The sequence below is a fragment of the Nicotiana tomentosiformis genome, chromosome 8, assembly GCF_000390325.3.
Source record: "Nicotiana tomentosiformis chromosome 8, ASM39032v3, whole genome shotgun sequence".
Classification (NCBI taxonomy): domain Eukaryota; kingdom Viridiplantae; phylum Streptophyta; class Magnoliopsida; order Solanales; family Solanaceae; genus Nicotiana; species Nicotiana tomentosiformis.
In genome coordinates, this window is record NC_090819.1 from 129009909 (window position 1) to 129030073 (window position 20165).

General features: G+C 37.3%; 1 long non-coding RNA gene across 2 annotated transcripts; it reads left to right on the forward strand.

The window, feature by feature from the left end:
• Positions 1 to 15809: 15809 nt before the first annotated feature.
• LOC108944624 (uncharacterized) lies at positions 15810 to 19950 on the forward strand. 2 transcript variants are annotated; one of them, XR_011410631.1, is made up of 3 exons: positions 15810 to 16013; positions 16972 to 19312; positions 19765 to 19950. It is a non-coding gene; the product is annotated as an uncharacterized lncRNA (long non-coding RNA). The 2 variants fall into 2 exon arrangements; XR_011410632.1 differs by lacking the exon at positions 15810 to 16013 and adding an exon at positions 16660 to 16764.
• Positions 19951 to 20165: the final 215 nt, after the last annotated feature.

Here is a 20165-nt window from a genome sequence, read left to right on the forward strand (position 1 = left end):
AAGGCTAGTAGAGCAGTTTCGCCAGAAATTTTGCCAGAAATTCTGATGCATGGAGCCGACTTTGGGAGCTTATATCTCGCAATTCATAAGGAATCAGAAAAGTTGCAAACCAGTAGTCGTTGGATTCTAACTTCCAGAAAGTTAAACCATTCATTATTTGGACATTTGTACGGAAAGTTATGACGGATTGAATGAAGGCTAGTAGAGCAGTTTCGCTAGAAATTTCGCCAGAAATTCTGATGCATGGAGCCGACTTTGGGAGCTTATATCTCGCAATTCATAAGGAATCAGAAAAGTTGCAAAACAGTAGTCGTTGGATTCTAGCTTCCAGAAAGTTAAACCATTCATTATTTGGACTTTTGTACGGAAAGTTATGACGGATTGAATGAAGGCTAGTAGAGCAGTTTCGCTAGAAATTTTGCCAGAAATTCTGATGCATGGAGCCGACTTTGGGAGATTATATCTCGCAATTCATAAGGAATCAGAAAAGTTACAAAACATGAAAGTTGTAGTCGTTGGATTCTAGTTTCCTGAAAGTTAAACCATGCATCATTTGGACATTTGTACATAAGTTATGACGTATTGAATGAAGGTTGGTAGAGTAGTTTCTGGTGGACTTTTAGTGACTAAAAATAGACTTTTAGTGATAGAAAATAGACTTTTAGTGACGGATTGGTAGAAACTTAAGGACCAAAAATGGTCATTTAATTCATTTAGAAAAGAAAGATAAAGAAATAAGTAATCCAAACTTAGATTCTACATTTAATCTAAGAATAATGACATTAGAAATAAGGATAAATGAATTAGAAAAAAGAATACAAAATTTTGAAAAGGGGAAGAAAACATTAGAAGAAATTGAAGAACAGGATCAAGATCAAGAACTAATGAGTGTAGAAGATCACGGTGTATTAATATGTAATGAAGATAAAAAATTAAGTACCATAAAAATACTTGCAAGAATTAAAATAGAAGACTATGAGATAGAAACAATGGCAAAATTAGATTCTGGATGTACGAGATGTATAATAAATAAAAGAATAGTTCCACAAGAATTAATTAAAACTTTAGACAAACCAGTCGCAACAATGCAAATGGATGGGACACATAATATGTATAGACATTATATAGATAAATCACAAATTAATTTTGAAAATACATGTTTAGATTTCTATAAGCCTAGTTATAAGTTAGATAAAATATGGGTAAGAGACTTAAATATAAATGCAGATTTTGTATTAGGATTAAGTTTTATACTACAGAATAATGGTAGTTATTTAATTAATAGAGATGGTGTAATATTTTTTAAGAATATTACCCAGACCCCAGTACAAACAATAAATACATGAACTAAAATAAGAACAAGACTAAAGGTAGATAAAAAAAATCTAGAAGAAAAGTAAAAAGAATGTTGCAAAGAATGTAAAGACAAAAATACATGTTGTAAGATAGAAGAAGAATCTAAAGATCTACTATTAGAAGATAATCAAGATATATTAGAAAAAGATTATACTTTAATAGATGTTGAAACATATTTATATAACTTTAGATCAGGAATAGAAAAAATAGGAATAATAAAAAATCAAAAAGATCTAGATAATATAATAAAAATATTAGACGAGATAGAAATAATAGGAGAGAAACCTTTAAAATATTGGAAAAATAATAAAGTTATGTGTAAATTAGATATAATAAACCCAGAATATATAATTAAGACAGCCACAATAGAAGCCACAAATCAAGATCTTGAAGATTTTAAAATACAAATAAAAGAGCTTATGAATCTAAGTGTAATTAGGAGATCTAAATCTAAACATAGGTCAGCTGCATTTATGGTGAGAAACCATAGTGAAATAGTAAGAGAAAAAGTAAGAATGTTAATAAATTATAAAAGACTTAATGATTATACTAAAATGTATGGATATAAATTACCCGATAAAACATAACTAATAAATAGAATACAAGGAAAAAAGATATTTAGTAAATTTGAATGTAAATCAGGATATTGGCAAGTAAAAATGCATGAAGAAAGTATAGAATGGACAACATTCACTTGCCCTGAAGGACATTTCGAATGGCTAGTAATGCCATTTGGACTAAAGAAAGCTCCACCTATTTTTCAAAGAAAAATGGATAGTATATTTGGAGAATATAAAAGATTTGTTTTAGTATACGTAGACGATATATTAGTATTTAGGAAAGACACTAAAGGACATTTAGGACATTTATAAATAGTCTTTAGATTATTTGTAGATAATGGAATAATAATTAGTAAAAAGAACACGGAATTATGTAAGAATTATATAAATTTCTTAGGAGTAGTATTAGGAGATGGAAATATTAAATTACAACCCCACATAGCTAAAAAAGCTTTAGAAATGCCAGATAAATTAGATAATATTAAAGAATTACAGAAGTTTTAAGGAATAGCAAATTATGAAGAAGTTTCATAAAAGATTTAGGAAAAATAGCAGGACCTTTATATGCTAAGACAGGCTCTACAGGACAAAAATATTTTAATTCAGAAGATATAAAGTTGGTACAAAAAATTAAAGAAAAAATAAAAAATATTCCTGACCTAAACATGCCGTTAGAAACAGACTACTTAATTATAGAAACAAATGGAAGCTTTGAAGGATGGGGAGCAGTATTAAAGGCAATAACCAATAAATATAAAGATAAAAATGAAGAAAAAATATGTGCCTATAAAAGTGGTAAATATAAAGAAAAAGAAAATATAAGTAGGATAGATATAGAAATATTAGCCGTAATCTATGGATTAAATAGTTTTAGATTATATATATTAAATAAATCAGAAGTATTAATTAGAACTAACTGCGAGGCTATAGTTAGATTTAATCAAAAAAATAAATGAGAAAAATAGTAGCAGACGAAGATGGTTAAATTTAATTGATACTATATCAATATATAACCTAGTCTTTGAGCATATTAAAGGAAAAGATAATAATTTAGCAAACCAGTTAAGTAGATTAAAGATTATTGTTAATTAATAAATTTATTTTATTTACAGCATGAGACCAACAGTTCCCAAGACTAGAGACAAGGGAAAAGGCATCAACACATCACCCACAGACACCTATTCTTAGACAATGTTAGGTAATCTTTTATTTAAACCACATGCATCAGTAGTAGAACAGACTAGTATAGATAGAATATATTTTGGAAAACATAATTTAATATTCTTTCCACCTTCAAATATGTCCTTTAGAATATTACCAGAATGTGTCATAGACAAACCACAAAGGTGTTTAATAGATAATTTATGAATAGCTTATAATAAAAAAGACACTAAATACTTTATAGCAACTCTTAATGCTTTAGGACAATTTTTCACAGAAAAAATTAAGAAAAAGATTTAAATATTATGTAGTTATACATGGCAAGAAAAATGGTATTTTTCAAACATGGTTAGAAGTATTAGATTCCATTAAAGATTTTGAAAAACCCTTATTCAAAGGTTTCAATGACTTTACTCAAGCATTAGACTATGCAAGAGGAATATTAGGACCAAATTACTATATTTTCCCATCACTTAGACAAAATTCAGAAAAAACACCCCAATATAATATCCAAAAAGACACAAACAAAATAATTTTTTATGACCATTGTTCTTCAATGACTGAAGCTTTCAAAAGACTCAACCAAAAGAATGAATCCCTAGAACAAGAAAAATCAAGACTGATGGAACGGATAAAAGTATTAGAACAGAGACTCCAAGCAGTAAAGTTTGAGCTAGTGCAATCTCAAACTCAAGAAGTCCCTCAATTGAGTTCTCCATCTCAAAACAAAATGAATGAGACGGGTGTGCATTCCCTATTGAATGCAATAAAATCCTCTGTATCTGTGATGATCCAAAAGGTCATCTTATGTTTTAGAACTCGGATCTGCGCTCTTAAGCCTTAAAAATCTCATTTTAACCCTCTTCGATTTACGTGCGCAATTCGGGCAGGTTTCCGGAAAGCTTTTATGCTGAAAACTAATGAAAATAAGAATTTTTACCTTAAAAGTTAATTTTAGTTGATTTTGGTCAATATTTTTGGTAAACGGGCCCGGATTCGTACTTTGACGGTCCCGGTAGGTCCATATCGAATTATGGGACCTGGGCATATTCCTAGAATCAAATTTGGAGGTCCCTAGCTTGAGTTATGAATTTTTGATGAAAATTAAAAGTTTAGAAATTATTTGTTTTTAAGAATTGATTGATATTTGGCATTGTTAGTATCGGGTTCGTATTTTGGTTTCGGAGTCCGGTACAAGTTCATTATGATATTTAAGACATGTCTGTGAAATTTGGTGAGAAACGGAGTTGATTTGACGTGATTCGGACGTCCAGTTGAGAAAATAAAAATTTTAAAGTGTTCTTGAGAATTTCATTTGAATTGATACTAAATTTAGAGTTCTAGGTATTATTTTGGCGATTTAATCGCGCGATCAGGTCCGTATGATGTTATTAGACATGTGTGCATGTTTGGTTTGGAGCCCCGAGGGCTCGGGTAAGTTTCGGATAGGCCACAAGATGTGTTTGGACTTTGGAAATCTGGTTTTTCTGTAGAATCTGTGTTCTGGTATGTCCTTCTTCGCGTTCGCGAAGGTACTCTCGCGAACGCGAAGAGTAAACTGGGAAGCTGAGGATTTCTTCTTCGCGAACGCGAAGTCTTGGTCGCGAACGCGAAGCGATGGGGGCGTTACCCTTCGCGAACGCGACAAGCCCACCGCGAACGCGTAGCGTTAGGCACTAGGGAGGGGAAGTTAGCCTTTTCTTCATTGCGAACACAAGCAATGTCTTGTGAATGCGAGGGTAGCCTACGCGAAGGCTTGGCAGGCCATACACTTTGCGAACACGACAGTGATCTCGCGAACGCGATGAACACTATCGCCCAGCACTTAACAGAATCCAAAACGGGATTTTTGCCAAAAAACTAATTTTTCTCAAAAACCAAATGGTGAGGGGTGATTACCCATTTTCTTTCAGTTACCCATTACATTTCTTGAATTTTCAACCTAAAATCTAGAGTTTTCATGGTAGAATTAGGGGTTAGGGTAGAAAATAGGGATTTCGGAAATTTGGGGATTTAGACCTCAATTTGAGGTCGGATTCTAAAACTAATTACATATTCGGGCTCGAGGGTGAATGTATAAAAGGATTTTGGTCTGAACCTCAGTTTTTTACCAAGCGGGCCCGGGGTCGACTTTTTGACTTTTTGGAGGAAAAATTAGAAACTTTAATTAATAAAATATAATTGATTTCTTTAGAAATATTTGATATTATAGAGTCATATTTGAATAGATACGAGTGATTTGGAGGTGAATTCAAAAGGAAAAGCTGTGATTGAGAATTAAGTGGCCTTCGGAGCGAGGTAAGTGTTGTGTCTAACCCTAATTGAGGGAATTAGGAACCTTAGATTATTTTCTAAGTGAAATTCATGCGAGCGGCGTATATGTGAGGTGACGAGTACCTATGTGCCGCCAATTTACCTGTTTTTCCATGTTTCTCTATTTTTTCTGATATTGTCTCATTCCTATGCCAAATTGCAACATGTTATACTTGTGTTGTTCAAATTATCGTTCTTATCATGTTTGCGGAATTTTCTGGTGATAATTGAGTTTTTATTTCAAGTTGAGATTGATATTATGGAACCAAATGTTGAAGTAAGGTTTGTACTTGTTCTTCTATCTCCCTGTTGTTATTTATGCATTGCATTATGGTAAGGGAGAGTATTAATGCACGAAGGGTGATGTCATGCCATATTGTGAGTGTCAATGCACGAAGGGTGATGCCGTGCCATATTGTGAGTGTTAATGCACGAAGGGTGATGCCATGCTATATTATGAGTGTTAATGCACGGAGGGTGATGCCGTGCCATAATATGAGAATAAAAGCACGAAGGGTGATGTCATGTCGTTTCTATTAATTTTATGGTGAGATTGAGAGTAAAAGCACGAAGGGTGATGCCGTGCATTTTTCTTTACTGTATTCACTATTCCTGTTGATTCATGGTATATTGACTGCTCCGGTGATCATTGTGTTGTAGTTTTTTATCTTGTATTCCCCTCAGTATGTCTCCCATCCCGACATTTCCTGTTTAGTTCTTCATTCCTGTTATTTGCGTATATATTGTTAAATTGTACAAGTTGATTGTAGGAGCCTTGCCTTAGCCTCGTTACTACTTCGTCGAGGTTAGGCTCGACACTTACCGGTACACGGGGTCGGTTGTACTGATGCTGCACTCTCCACTTTCTGTGCAGATTTTGATACCGGCTCAGGTTGATCGAGATTTGCTATTGGTCCGATGTTCGGAGACTCAAGGTAGATCTGTCGGCGTTCACAGACCTTGAAGTCCCTGTCTATCTTTTTATGTCCTACTGTTTTCTTTCATTCAGACAGTTGTATTTTTTTCAGACTATTACTTGTTGTAAATTCTAGAATGCTCGTGAATTATGACTCCAGATCCGGGTGGTAGTAATTAATACAGTTTTATGATATTCCGCACTTATTATATTTTAGTTTAGTTAATTATTGTTATTTACTAAATGGAAATAAGGAATTGGTTTAATAATTTTCTAATGTTGGTTTGTCTGGCAAGTGAAATGTTAGGCGTCATCACGGTCCCGTCGATGGAAAATTTTGGGTCGTGACAGTTGGTATCAGAGCACTAGGTTACATAGGTCTCACGATTCACGATAAAGCTTAGTAGAGTCTGGAGGATAGGTACGAAGACGTCTCTGCTTATCTTCTAGAGGCTATGAAGTTTAGGAACAAGTTTCACTTCTATTTTTCTTTGTCGTACGATTTTGCTTTCTCAACATTGATTGAACTCTCTACTCTTATTCTTTCGTAGATGGCGAGAACACGTACAACTTCCTCGGCTAAGCAACAGCCAGAGCCTCCAGTGATAGCTCCTACGCGGGGCATAGGTCGAGGCCGAGGCCGTGCCAGAGGCCGAGGCAAGGGCAGGGCTCAGCCTAGGGCCCGAGCAGCAGCCCCAGCAGTGGAGCCTCAGATAGAGATTGACGAGGAGGTTCCAGCCCAGACTGTTCCTGTCGGACCAGCTCAAATTCTGGAAGGGTTCATTGCTACCCCGGTACTTCAGGACGCTTTGGTCCGTTTGGTGGGCCTTATGGAGAGTGTGGCCCAGACTGGCACATTTCCCATGGCACCAATAGTCTTTCAAGCTAGAGGAGGAGCCCAGACTCCTACCACTCCCGCTCCGGAGCAGATAGCTCCCCAGTATCAGGCTCCAGCAGCTCAGCCAATCGGATTAGTTCAGCCGATTATTGTGGCACCGGTCGGAGATAGGCCAGTTATGTCTTCTGAGACTTTATGGAGATTGGACAGGTTTACCAAGCTCTTTCATGTTCACTTCAGTGGTGCCCCTTCAGAGGACCCCCAGGAGTACCTTGACAGCTGTCACGAGGTTCTACGGAACATGGGTATAGTGGAGACCAATGGGGTCGATTTTGCTGCATTTCAGCTGACTGGTTCTGCCAAGAAATGGTGGAGAGATTACTTGTTGACCAGACCAGCTGGGTCGCCTGCTCTTACTTGGGACTAGTTCTCTCAGCTCTTTATAGAGAAGTTTCTACCTATCACATTGAGAAAGGAGCGTCACCATCAGTTTGAGCGTCTCCATCAGGGCAGTATGACGGTTACTCAGTATGAGACCCGTTTTGTGGATTTGGCCTATCACACTATTCTTCTGCTTCCCACCGAGAGAGAGAGAGAGAGGGTGAGGAGGTTTATTGATGAACTTACTCAGCCTATCAGATTGCAAATGGCTAAGGAGACTGGAAGTGAGATTTCTTTTTAGGAAGCTGCTAATGTCGCCAGACGAGTTGAGATGGTTCTTACTCAGGGAGGTCAGGGGTCTGACAAGAGGCCTCGTCATTACGGTGAGTTCAGCGGTGCCTCATCTAGAGGCAGGAGTACTTTTGGTAGGGGCAATCCTCCCAGGCCATTTCATTCAGCGCTCCAGGCATCCCACGGTGCCTCAGGTGGTCGTGGCCCTCAGATGCATTATTCTGACCAGCTAGACTACAGTGCACCACCAGCTCCTATTAGTGCACCTCCACTCCAGAGTTATCAGGGTGGTTATTCAGGTCGACATGGTCAGTTTTAGGGTCAACAGTTACAGCAGCCAAGGTTATGTTATACTTGTGGTGATTCGAGGCACATTGCTAGATTTTACCCTCGGGCAACGGGCAGCTCACAGCATCAAAGTTCTCGTGCCATGGTTCCTGCACCAGTTGTTGCACCACCTGCTCAGCCAGCTAGAGGCAGGGATCAAGCAGCCAGAGGTAGTGGCCAGACAGTTAGAGGTGGAGGTCAGGTCGTTAGAGGTGGAGACCAGCCAGCTATAGGTAGGGCTGCTTATCGGGCGGATTGGGCGGTTAATTACTCTTAACGGTTTGGCTTAACGGTTATCGGCTTTTAAATGTATTAATCCGCTAGCCACCCGCTAAGATATCGGGCGGATTGGTAACGGTTTAGCTCTTATCGGGCGGTTATTGGGCGGTTTATTGGCCTAATTCAATCTATATTGCATTCATTAATTGTTTGTTGACCGCCTAGCATACAAATTCAGAATAGGAAATTACACATTGAGTCCATACATACATGTCCGGTAACACCTACATAAGAATGATGTAGTGTGTCATGTGTTGTAGAGTGAAAAAAGTTGTGGCACAACACTATTGTTCTTCTATTAAACATAGACAGCAGACATTAGTTTTAAAAAAACAAAAGCAGAGGTGAACCATAGACAACAGCTTAAACAATCTTGTTGTAAGGTGGGAGAATAAGCTAAGCTAAGCCAAGCCTGGGATCTTCTGATGCATAGTACGTAAGGGTTCTGATTATTTAGGAATAAGGCGTTACAACTTAGAGATGCAATACTCGAAGAAGTGGAAGGGTTTTTGATATTTAATATATATATATATATATATATATATATATATATATATATATATATATATATATATATATATTCTTAACGGGTTAACGGATTATCCGTTAAGAAAATTGAATAATCCGCCCCCAAACCGATAAGCCGTTAATAAAAAAATTTCAATCCGTTCCCCGTCCGTTAAGCCGTTAACCCGATACCAATAAGCCATTAAGCTTCGGTTTCGGTTCGGTTTTCGGTTTCGGTTCGGTTTTGAACACCCCTAGCTATAGGCCATCCTAGGGACGTAGTTCAGGGTGGTGGGGCCCAGCCCCAGTGTTATGCTTTCTCAGCCAGGCCTGAGGTTGAGTCATCTGACGCTGTTATCACAGGTACTGTTTCAGTTTGCAGTAGAGATGCTTCAGTTCTATTTGATCCGGGATCTACTTACTCCTATGTGTCTTCCGATTTTACTTCCTATTTGGTTGTGCCCCTTGATTCTTTGAGTGCTCATGTGTATGTGTCCACACCAGTGGGAGATGCTATTGTTGTAGATCGTGTTTATCGTTCGTGTGTGGTCACCATTGGGAGTCTTGAGACTCGTGTAGATCTTCTAATCTCGATATGGTTTATTTTGATGTCATACTGGGTATGGATTGGCTGTCACCTTATCATGCTATATTAGATTATCACACCAAGACGGTGACCTTAGCCTTGCAGGGGTTGCCTCGATTATAGTGGAGAGGGAATGTTGGCCATCCTGCCAGCAGGGTTATATCTTATGTGAAGGCTCGACATATGGTCGAGAAGGGGTTTCTAGCTTATTTGGCTTATGTCCGCGATTCTAGTGCGGAGGTTCCTTCCATGTATTCAGTGCCGGTTGTTCGTGAGTTTCCAGAGGTGTTTCCTGCAGACCTGTCGGGGATGCCACCAGATAGGGATATTGATTTCTGCATTGATTTGGCTCCGGGAACCTAACCCATTTCCATTCCGCCATACTACATGGCCCCTCCAGAGTTAAAAGAATTGAAGGAGCAGTTGCAAGATTTTCTTGATAAGGGCTTCATTAGACCTAATGTCTCACCCTGGGGTGCACCTGTGTTGTTTGTGAAGAAGAAAGATGGATCGATGAGGATGTGTATAGATCATCAGCATTTGAACAAAGTCACCGTCAAGAACAAGTATCCATTGCCGAGGATTGATGATTTATTTGATCGGCTTCAGGGTGCCAAGGTGTTTTCAAAGATTGATTTGAGATCTGGGTACCATCAGTTGAGGATTAGGGCATCCGATGTTCCTAAGACAGCTTTTCGGACTCGGTATGGGCATTATGAGTTTCTAGTGATGTCATTTGGGCTGACAAATGCCCCAGCAGCATTCATGGATTTATGAATCGGGTGTTCAAACCCTACTTGGATTCCTTTGTGGTTGTGTTTATTGATGATATCTTGATCTACTTCCACAGTCGAGAGGAGCATGAGCAGCATATTCGGATCGTTCTTCAGACTCTGAAAGACAGCCAGTTATATGCTAAGGTCTCAAAATGTGAGTTTTGGTTGAGTTCAGTTGCTTTATTGGGTCACGTTGTAACAGTAGAGGATATCCAGGTGGATCCTAAGAAGATTGAGGCAGTTCAGGATTGTCCTAGACCCACATCAACTACAGATATCCGTAGTTTCCTGGGTTTGGCGGGCTATTACCGTCGATTTGTGGAGTAGTTTTCATCCATAGCAGCCCCGTTGACCAGATTGACCCAGAAGGGTGCCCCGTTCAGGTGGTCAAATGAGTGTGAAGCGAGCTTTCAGAAGCTCAAGACAGGTTTGACTATGGCACCAGTATTGGTGTTACCCACAGGTTTAAGATCTTATACAGTATATTGTGATGCATCTCGTATTGGTCTGGGTGCGGTATTGATGCATGGTGGCAAGGTTATTGCATATGCTTCATGGCAGTTGAAGGTTCACGAGAAGAATTACCATGTTCATGATCTAGAGCAGGCAACCATTGTTCACGCGCTGAAGATTTAGAGGCACTATCTTTATGGCGTGCCATGTGAGCTATTCACTGATCATCAGAGCTTGCAGTATTTGTTCAAGCATAAGAAACTCAATTTGAGGCAGAGGAGGTGGCTGGAGCTATTGAAAGACTATGATACCACTATATTTTATCATCCCGGGAAAGCCAATGTGGTGGCCGATGCTTTGAGTAGAAAGTCAGTCAGTATGGGTAGCCTTGCATATATTCCAGTTGGTGAGAGACCGCTTGCATTGGATGTTCAGGCTTTGGCCAACCAGTTCGTGAGGTTAGATGTTTCTGAGCCCAACCGTGTTCTAGCTCGTACAGTAGCTCGATATTCCTTGTTTGAGCGCATCAGAGATCGGCAGGATGACGATCCGCATTTACTTGTCCTTAGAGACACAGTGCGGCACGGTGGTGCTAAGTAGGTTACTGTTGGAGATGATGGAGTTTTTAGGATGCAGGGTCATATTTTTGTGCCTAATGTGGATAGACTTCATGAGTTGATCCTTGAGGAGTCCCACAGTTCCCGATATTCTATTCATCCGGGCACCGCCAAGATTTATCAGGACTTGAGGCAGCATTATTGGTGAAGGAAAATGAAGAAGGACATAGTTGCCTATGTAGCTCGGTGCCTAAATTGCCAGTAGGTAAAGTGTGAGCATCAAAGACCTGGTGGTTTACTTCAGAGGTTAGATATTCCTGAGTGGAAGTGGGAGCATATCACTATGGACTTTGTTTTTGGACTCCCACGAACTCAGAGGAAGTTCGATGCAGTTTGGGTCATTGTGGACAGGCTAACTAAGTCAGCGCATTTCATTCCTGTGGCAGTTACCTATTCCTCGGAGCGGTTGGCAGAGATTTATATTCGTGAGATCGTCCGTCTTCACGGTGTGCCCGTGTTTATCATTTCTGATCAAGGTACGCAATTTACCTCGCACTTTTGGAGGGTAGTTCAGCGTGAGTTGGGTACGCGGGTTGAGTTGAGCACAGCATTTCATCCTCAGACGGACGGGCAGTCCGAGCATACTATTTAGATCTTGGAGGATATGCTTCTCGCCTATGTTATTGACTTTGGAGGTTCTTGGGATCAGTTTTTGCCGTTAGCAGAGTTTGCCTACAATAATAGCTACCAGTCGAGCATTCAGATGGCTCCCTATGAGGCATTATATGGTAGACGATGTAGGTCGCCAGTTGGGTGGTTTGAGCCGGGGGAGGCTCGGTTATTGGGTACAAATTTAGTTCAGGAGGCCTTGGACAAGGTCAAGATTATACAGGATCGACTTCGTACAGCTCAGTCCAGGCAAAAGAGTTATGCTGACCGTAAAGTTCGTGATATTGCATTCATGGTTGGAGAAGAATATTGCTTCGGGTATCGCCCATGAAGGGTGTTATGAGATTTGGGAAGAAGGGCAAGTTGAGCCCTATGTATATCGGGCCATTTGAGATCCTCGAGAGATTGGGGGAGGTAGCTTATTGACTTGTGTTGCCTCCAGGGTTATCCTCAGTTCATCCGGTATTCCATGTGTCTATGCTCTGGAAATATCATGGTGACCCGTCCCACGTGTTAGATTTTAGCTCTGTCAAGTTAGATGAGGATTTGACTTACGAGGAGGAGCCGGTGGCCATTCTAGACCGGCAGGGAGTCCGAGTCCGATTTGCAGAGTAGCTATCCCCACCTTTTCACCAGCCCAGGTATTTTTCTATGTCCGTTCGAGGACGAATGGTTGTTTTAGAGGTGGAGAATGTGATGACCTAAAAGGTCATCTTATGTTTTAGAACTCGAATCTGCGCTCTTAAGCCTTAAAAGTCTCATTTTTACCCTCATCGATTTGCGTGTGCAGTTCGGATAGGTTTCTGGAAAGCTTTTATGTTGAAAACTAATGAAAATAAGAATTTTTGCCTTAAAAGTTGATTTTACTTGACTTCGGTCAATATTTTTGGTAAATGGGCCCGGATCTGTGCTTTGACGGTCCCGGTAGCTCCGTATCAAATTATAGGACCTGGGCGTATTATAGGAACGCAAAGGCTTGGTCGCGAACGCGAAGCGATGGGGGCGTTACCCTTCGCGAACTCGACAAGCCCATTGTGAACGCGTAGCGTTAGGCACTGGGGAGGGGGAGTCAGCCTTTTCTTCATCGCGAACGCGAACAATGTCTCGCGAACACGAAGACCAGGGAAGGGTAGCCTACGCGAACGCGAGCATTGCCTCGCGAACGTGAAGGCTTGGCAGGACATACACTTCGCGAACGTGACAGTGCTCTCGCGAACGCGATGAACACTGTCGCCCAGAGCACTTAACAGAATCCAAAATGAGATTTTTGCCAAAAAACTCATTTTTCTCAAAAACTAAACGGTGATCGGCGATTTTTCAAGAGTCATTCCTTCCCCAAATTATTGGTAAGTGATTCTAAACCATTTTCTTTCAGTTACCCATTACATTTCTTGAATTTTCAACCTAAAATCTAGAGTTTTCATGATAGAATTAGGGGTTAGGGTAGAAAATAGGGAATTTGGGAATTTATACCTCAATTTGAGGTCGGATTCCAAAACTAATTACATATTCGGGCTCGGGGGTAAATGGGTAAAAAACAATTGGTCCGAACCTCGGTTTTTGACCAAGCGGGCCCGGGGTCAATTTTTCGACTTTTTGGAGGAAAAATTAAAAAAATTAATTTATGAAATATAATTGATTCCTTTAGCAATATTTGATATTATTGAGTCATTTTTGAATAGATACGAGTGGTTTAGAGGTGAATTTCAAAGGAAAAACTATGATTGAGAATTAAGTGGCCTTCGGAACGAGGTAAGCGTTGTGTTTAACCCTAACTTGAGGGAATTAGGAACCTTAGATTATTTGCTAAGTGAAATTCATGTGCGCGGCATATATGTGAGGTGACGTGTACCTATGCGCCGCCAATTTACCTATTTTTTCATGTTTTTCTGTTTTTCTGATATTGTCTCATTCCTATGCCAAATTACTACGTGTTATACTAGTGTTGTTCAAATTATCATTCTTATCATGTTTACGGAATTTTCTGATGATAATTGAGTTTTTATTTCAAGTTGATATTGATATTATGGAACCAAATGTTGAAGTAAGGTTTGTACTTGTTCTTCTATCTCCCTGTTGTTATTTATGCATTGCATTATGGTAAGGGAGAGTGTTAATGCACGAAGGGTGATGTCGTGCCATATTGTGACTGTTAATGCACGAAGGGTGATGCCGTGCCATATTATGAGTGTTAATTCATGAAGAGTGATGTCGTTCCATATTATGAGTGTTAATGCACGAAGGGTGATGTCGTGCCATAATATGAGAGTAAAAGCACGAAGGGTGATGCCGTGCATTTTTATTTACTGTATTCATTATTCTTGTTGATTCATGGTATATTGACTGCTCTAGTGATCATTCTGTTGTAGTTCTTTATCTTGTATTCCCCTCAGTATGTCTCCCCTCCCGACATTTCCTGTTTAGTTCTTCATTCCTATTATTTGCGTATATATTGTTAAATTGTATAAGTTGATTGTAGGTGCCTTGCCTTAGCCTCGTCACTATTTCGTCGAGGTTAGGCTCGACACTTACCAGTACATAGGGTCGGTTGTACTGATGCTGCACTCTTCACTTTCTGTGCAGATTTTGATACCGGCTCAGGTTGATCGAGATTTGCTATTGGTCCGATGTTCGGAGACTCAAGGTAGATCTGTCGGCGTTCACAGACCTTGAAGTCCCTGTCTATCTTTTTATGTCCTACTGTTTTCTTTCATTCAGACAGTTGTATTTTTTTCAGACTATTACTTGTTGTAAATTCTAGAATGCTCGTGAATTGTGACTCCAGATCCGGGTGGTAGTAATTAATACAGTTTTATGATATTCCGCACTTATTATATTTCATTTTAGTTAATTATTATTATTTACTGAATGGAAATAAGGAATTGGTTTAATGATTTTCTAACGTTGGCTTGCCTGGCAAGTAAAATGTTAGGCGCCATCACAGTCCCGTCGGTAGGAAATTTCGGGTTGTGACAGTATCGGATGAAGATACAGCTAGTCTGGTTCAAACGGTAGCCGGTAAAGACTTATCAAAATCCGTTTATGGCTGTTACTTTGCCAAAAGGTGAAGACGAAGGATCATCAAGCTAGTTAAGAAGAAGACTACCAAAAATATTGATACAAGGAGAAGTATTAAGAAAAAAGGGAATAGCTTCAAAAAATGAAAAAAATAGAAATTATTGTTAAACAAACATTAGAGAAGTATTTTCAAGACAAAGATAAGAAAGACAAACATATTATTAAAAATTCTAGCCAGAAAGAAATGGTCAAAGTCCTAGTCCAGAAATAAATCATAGTTCAGAAATGTCCCAAAGATCAGGAGAAGATGATAATTACGAAGACGAAAACTATTATCAAGATGCTCAAGATCCAAACGATGATTCAGAGATGAGCTTTGATTCAGTAGCACTACACAATCTTGACACATAAAAACACAAGACAAAGGACAAGAAACAAATAATGAAGAATTGCTATCTGATACAAGAGTACAATAATACAACTAGCAAAAAGAGAAATGATATAAAGTAAGTAATACTGAGACATGTGAAAAAGAAGACTGGAAATAGCTGAAGAAGACTCGCAACAAAGCTGAAAAAGACTTGCAACAAACTTTGAAATAATCAGCGAGTGGAGAAAATAATTGCAAAATAACAAATAAAAAGAGAATCATTTCTGTTCAAGCCATGTGACGATGGGGCCCAAAGAAGTACCCGACAAGGCTGAAAAGAAAAAAGTTCTAAAAGAGTTTACAGTCCGTTTTTAAATCCGCTCAAAGTTTCAGCTATAAAAAGGAGAGACTGAAGAAAGAATATAGAATGAAAGAATCAATCAGAAGAAAAACAAAACCTCTCTTCAACTATTCACCATCCACAACCTTTCTCAAACTCCTCTCTGTAAAATATTTCTGTATGTATGCTATATTAGTTCCTATATTAAGTTTGTAAGATAAATAAATCTTATGTTCCGGTGTGCAAGTGTTTATTTTCAAATCCAGTAAACTCTTTCGGGTTCACCGAAACGGGAAATCTCTCTCCTATAAGTATGTAAGTTACTGTTTTATAAATTAAGCCTTTTTATTACCCTTATTAATCTACAGTTTTATATTATGTCTATATTTCATGTTAATATCTTGTAAATATTTATAAAATCGCTCTAAGTATATGGTTTATCTTCCCAATTTATTAATAGCTCTAATGGATTAACCTATAAATTCCTAGGAGAAACTAGTTAAAAAGTTCATAAATCCAAATATTGCAACAAGGGCGTTAAAAGGGCAAATGAATTTAACTATGGCCAGGGTGTGGTTAAAGAAAGAGATGTTATGAAAAAGATTGATTCAGATCTGATCTTTTAAACAATTGGGAAGAAATGATGAATAAAGTGAATATTAAATTATAAAAAAGGGTAATATCAGTTCATAAATTTAAAAAAATATTAATAATACAATTTTATAGATTAAGAGAGAGAGAGTACCGAGTAGGATTTTAACAACATAATCTCAAAACCACTTAATTATTGCTACTTTTATTTTTATACTTAATCTTCTACTTTTACTATTATATTGGTATCAAAAAGAAAAATTAGTAAGAAAGTATAAAAATGAAAGTACAATATATATATATATATATATATATATATATATATATTGTACATAAAAGTGTCGTATTATGCACAATCATGGGTACATATAAGTCTTCTGCTATGGTTTAGGAAGCTCAGAACATTGACAGGTTACTTTTAGGTCTAGCAGATGTAATATCTGCTATAGAATAGAAGCATCCACAATCTATATAGGTAGCTTCTAATCTTTTGATGTATGCAGGTTACAATTAAGTCATTTGATATTCACCAAGGTTCATTAGGCAATAAAATAGTTCTTTTAACTTCAAATTTGTCTAGAAATTCTGATTTCTAAAAATCGTACTAATCAAAGTTGTAAGATTCTTTATATTAATGTTCCTTTTGTTCTCTATAGTTTGAGTTGCTATGTCTTTGATGCAGGTGGAAACTCGACTACTTTGATTTTTGTGGAAATCATTCATTCTTATAGGGAGTAATGTGAGACTGGTTTGTTGGACAAACAACAACAATTAGCGACATCCAAGAGATGAGATTGATAGATTGTTAAAACAGAAGAATGCTACCAACTGCTTCTTTAAGCATCTCTCACTTCTTTTTTTCGATTCTTTCTTGGTTGCAGATTGTCTAGGGTTTTGCCAGATCTGATGTCTTTTCTTATGGTTTGGTGTTGTGCTTCCTTTTTTTATTGGGTGTTGTACTTGGTTTGAAGAATATTCTTTTGGAAATAACTCCCTTCCAAAACTTTACTATGTTGGGCCGGTGCGTAGCACGGGCAACAGCTACTAGTGTTTTTAAGATCCAGCACTTTTCTATGAAAGAAGATACTCCTTTGCGCTCCATTTTCTTTCCAAACTGCTTGGTTCTTCTTCTATTTCCGATTCTTAGCTTAAATCTTTAGATGGCTCTTCTTCTTCCTCCTCTCTTTTTTTTTTCCATTATTTTTGCTGTAATAATGGGGCGTTCCCTTCAATTTCTTCCAGCCATCTGGCTATTCAATTTTTGCAGGGTTGTTTTTCTTCTTCCTCTTTCTTGTGTCTTTATTCATGCTTTCTATGTTTCAATTTTCACCTTCTAATTTTAGGATTTGGTCTTCCCTGATTTTGACTGAGTTGTCCTATGTGTTGCATGTGTTAGCTATGTCTTGGGATGAATAGTCAAAGTTAATTTATAGTGGTTACTGCCTGCAAATTTGGTCTTCCTGTCTACTATTTTTGGATAAAATTTAGGACACCTCCAACTTTTGGGAAGTTTTTTTTGGTGATTTTGCTTACATGCATGTCAATAATTTTGCAACTGGGTTTCTTTTTTTTCCTCAAAATTGTATATTTTTGTGATTGCGACTACACTGAATAGTTTTTCGCTATTTTTCATTTTTTATGCTGAATTATTTTTAGAGTATAGTAGTAAATTGCTGCGGTTTGATGTATAATATTTTGCCTCTTTATTTAGGAATCGTTTGACCATAAATTTTGCCAAAATAAATTTGGGTTTTATTTGGCAAACACATGTTTGGTCATAGATTTTGTCTACATTTTGGCAAAATCCCAAAACCAGTTGGGCCAAAATATCACTATAACATTTTTTTAAAAATTGTCCCAAACTTTTGTATTTTATAAAAGAGCCCATCATTTATTATTTTGTAACAATGTTGCTTCGTCTTCTCGGACACCTAATAGTGTATCATGTAGTTTATTGTAAAAATGATAATTTTGTATCAAATTTATTTATGTTCAGGACTATGGTTTGCGATAATATAATGAATGTTATTAATAATGGTACTGTTAGGTATTTGTGATAATTTTTAGAACTTGTGAGTATAAGTCATGTTTCATGTTTTTCCAAAATAAATTTGGGAAATATATTTTGAAAACTGATGTCCAAACACATTTTCATCTTCAAACCAAATTTCACCCAAATCAGATTTTTCAGAACAAATTTGGGAATCTATGGCCAAACGCTAGCTTAATCTGAAAGCAAACACATTAAAGGATAAAACAGAAAAGTTCTTTATTTATCTAAATGAAATAACTCTGGCAAACTTGAAAGAGTAAATAATTTTACTAACAGTCGTGAGTAGTTGCTATAAATCCTATATATTATTTTTCCACCACACTTAATTTTAAACTACAACAATTCGTAAGATCATTTTCCTTATAAATCATTTTGCCCGAAAACATGTTGTCTTATAATTTTCCTTCTATTGATGAATATACTTCCTTAGTGCTGGCTTGGGTGAAAGTTTCAGAGTCAACCTTGAGGATACCGAAGAATGAGGAGCCAATAGAGACTTAGTGCCAATCTTTTCTTTCAAATGTCGTGCTAATTTAAAATTATGGTTTAGTTTGGTTGAGATTTCTGGAGCATGGTATTTCTTTGGTGTAGAGTTAGGAGCAAGGTTGGATTTAGAATGAAGTAATTACCTTAGGCATAGGAGTTGTGAATGAAATTGAAGGAAATTTACTTAGGATTCTAGGAGCTAAATGTGAAGAAAAATGTCTAATTGCTGCAGGCTGAGGTGCAAATTTTGTTGTTACCTTTGGAGTTGAGAGTGGGGTTAGGTTTGATTAATGAAGTTTTGAAAATTTATCTTTGTTATGGAGTTGTGTAGTTTTGTAATATAGCTTATTATGTTGCTCTTAAATTCTAGTGAGGAACATCTTCAATTGAGTATAAGATAAATTTTAATGATGTATTTTGTTGCTTGCTACAGGAAAACTGAAACAATGGATTGGCGCAATCATGTCTCTTTCTGTGCCCACAGGTTGTTTATTAGCTTCCAGTTTATACTTTTGTTTTCTGATGATGCTTATTAGTTCAAGTACCATGTTCCTACTTAAAGAAAAGATGGTCTGCTATATCGCTATCAAAAGAGAAAAAACTATGAAACTCTTTTGGTGTTACGGATAGTCAAAGAATATGGATTATTGAAATGGAATTTCAATTATAAGGTCTGCTTTAGTTTTTGGTTCTCACGAGTATATTGATTTTGTTATTAAATTACAAGAGCGTAATCTGGCTCTAATTATTGTGTAGACTACTTTTAACACTGCACATATTCAGGTAAGATATAGAGGCGTGTAAACCTATTAATAATTTCGAATATTTTTTTATGTTAATATTTTGTCTTTGCTATTGCTTTTATTGTAGATCATCATGGATTTAGCTTGGTATACTATATTCTAATTCTAATGCTTGCTTTTTCTTGTCTTTCAGTAAATACCAAGATGAAGCATGTGTTGTTAGCTGCACCTCTTGAACTCCAGATTTTATCAAATCTTTTGATTGTTTTGGTCTTTCTAGCAAACTAAAGAATGTACTTGTACAACTTTGTTCCGCAAATACATCTCTACATGTATGATGTACTTTATGTTAATATTAAGCACATTATGTTAATATTTAGCTTCGTGGTACTGTTTTTATTTTTTTAATTTTTTTATAGTCTAACTAAACAATAATGTTATCTTCTGCATATATAACAATTTCGCACAAATGCCCATGCTTTTGCACTGGCCATCTAGTGTTTCATCTAGTGTATTTATAAGTGAACAATTACAACACTAATTTACATAGAGGATAATACATAATATATTCAAATGAAGTCCTACTAGAACTAG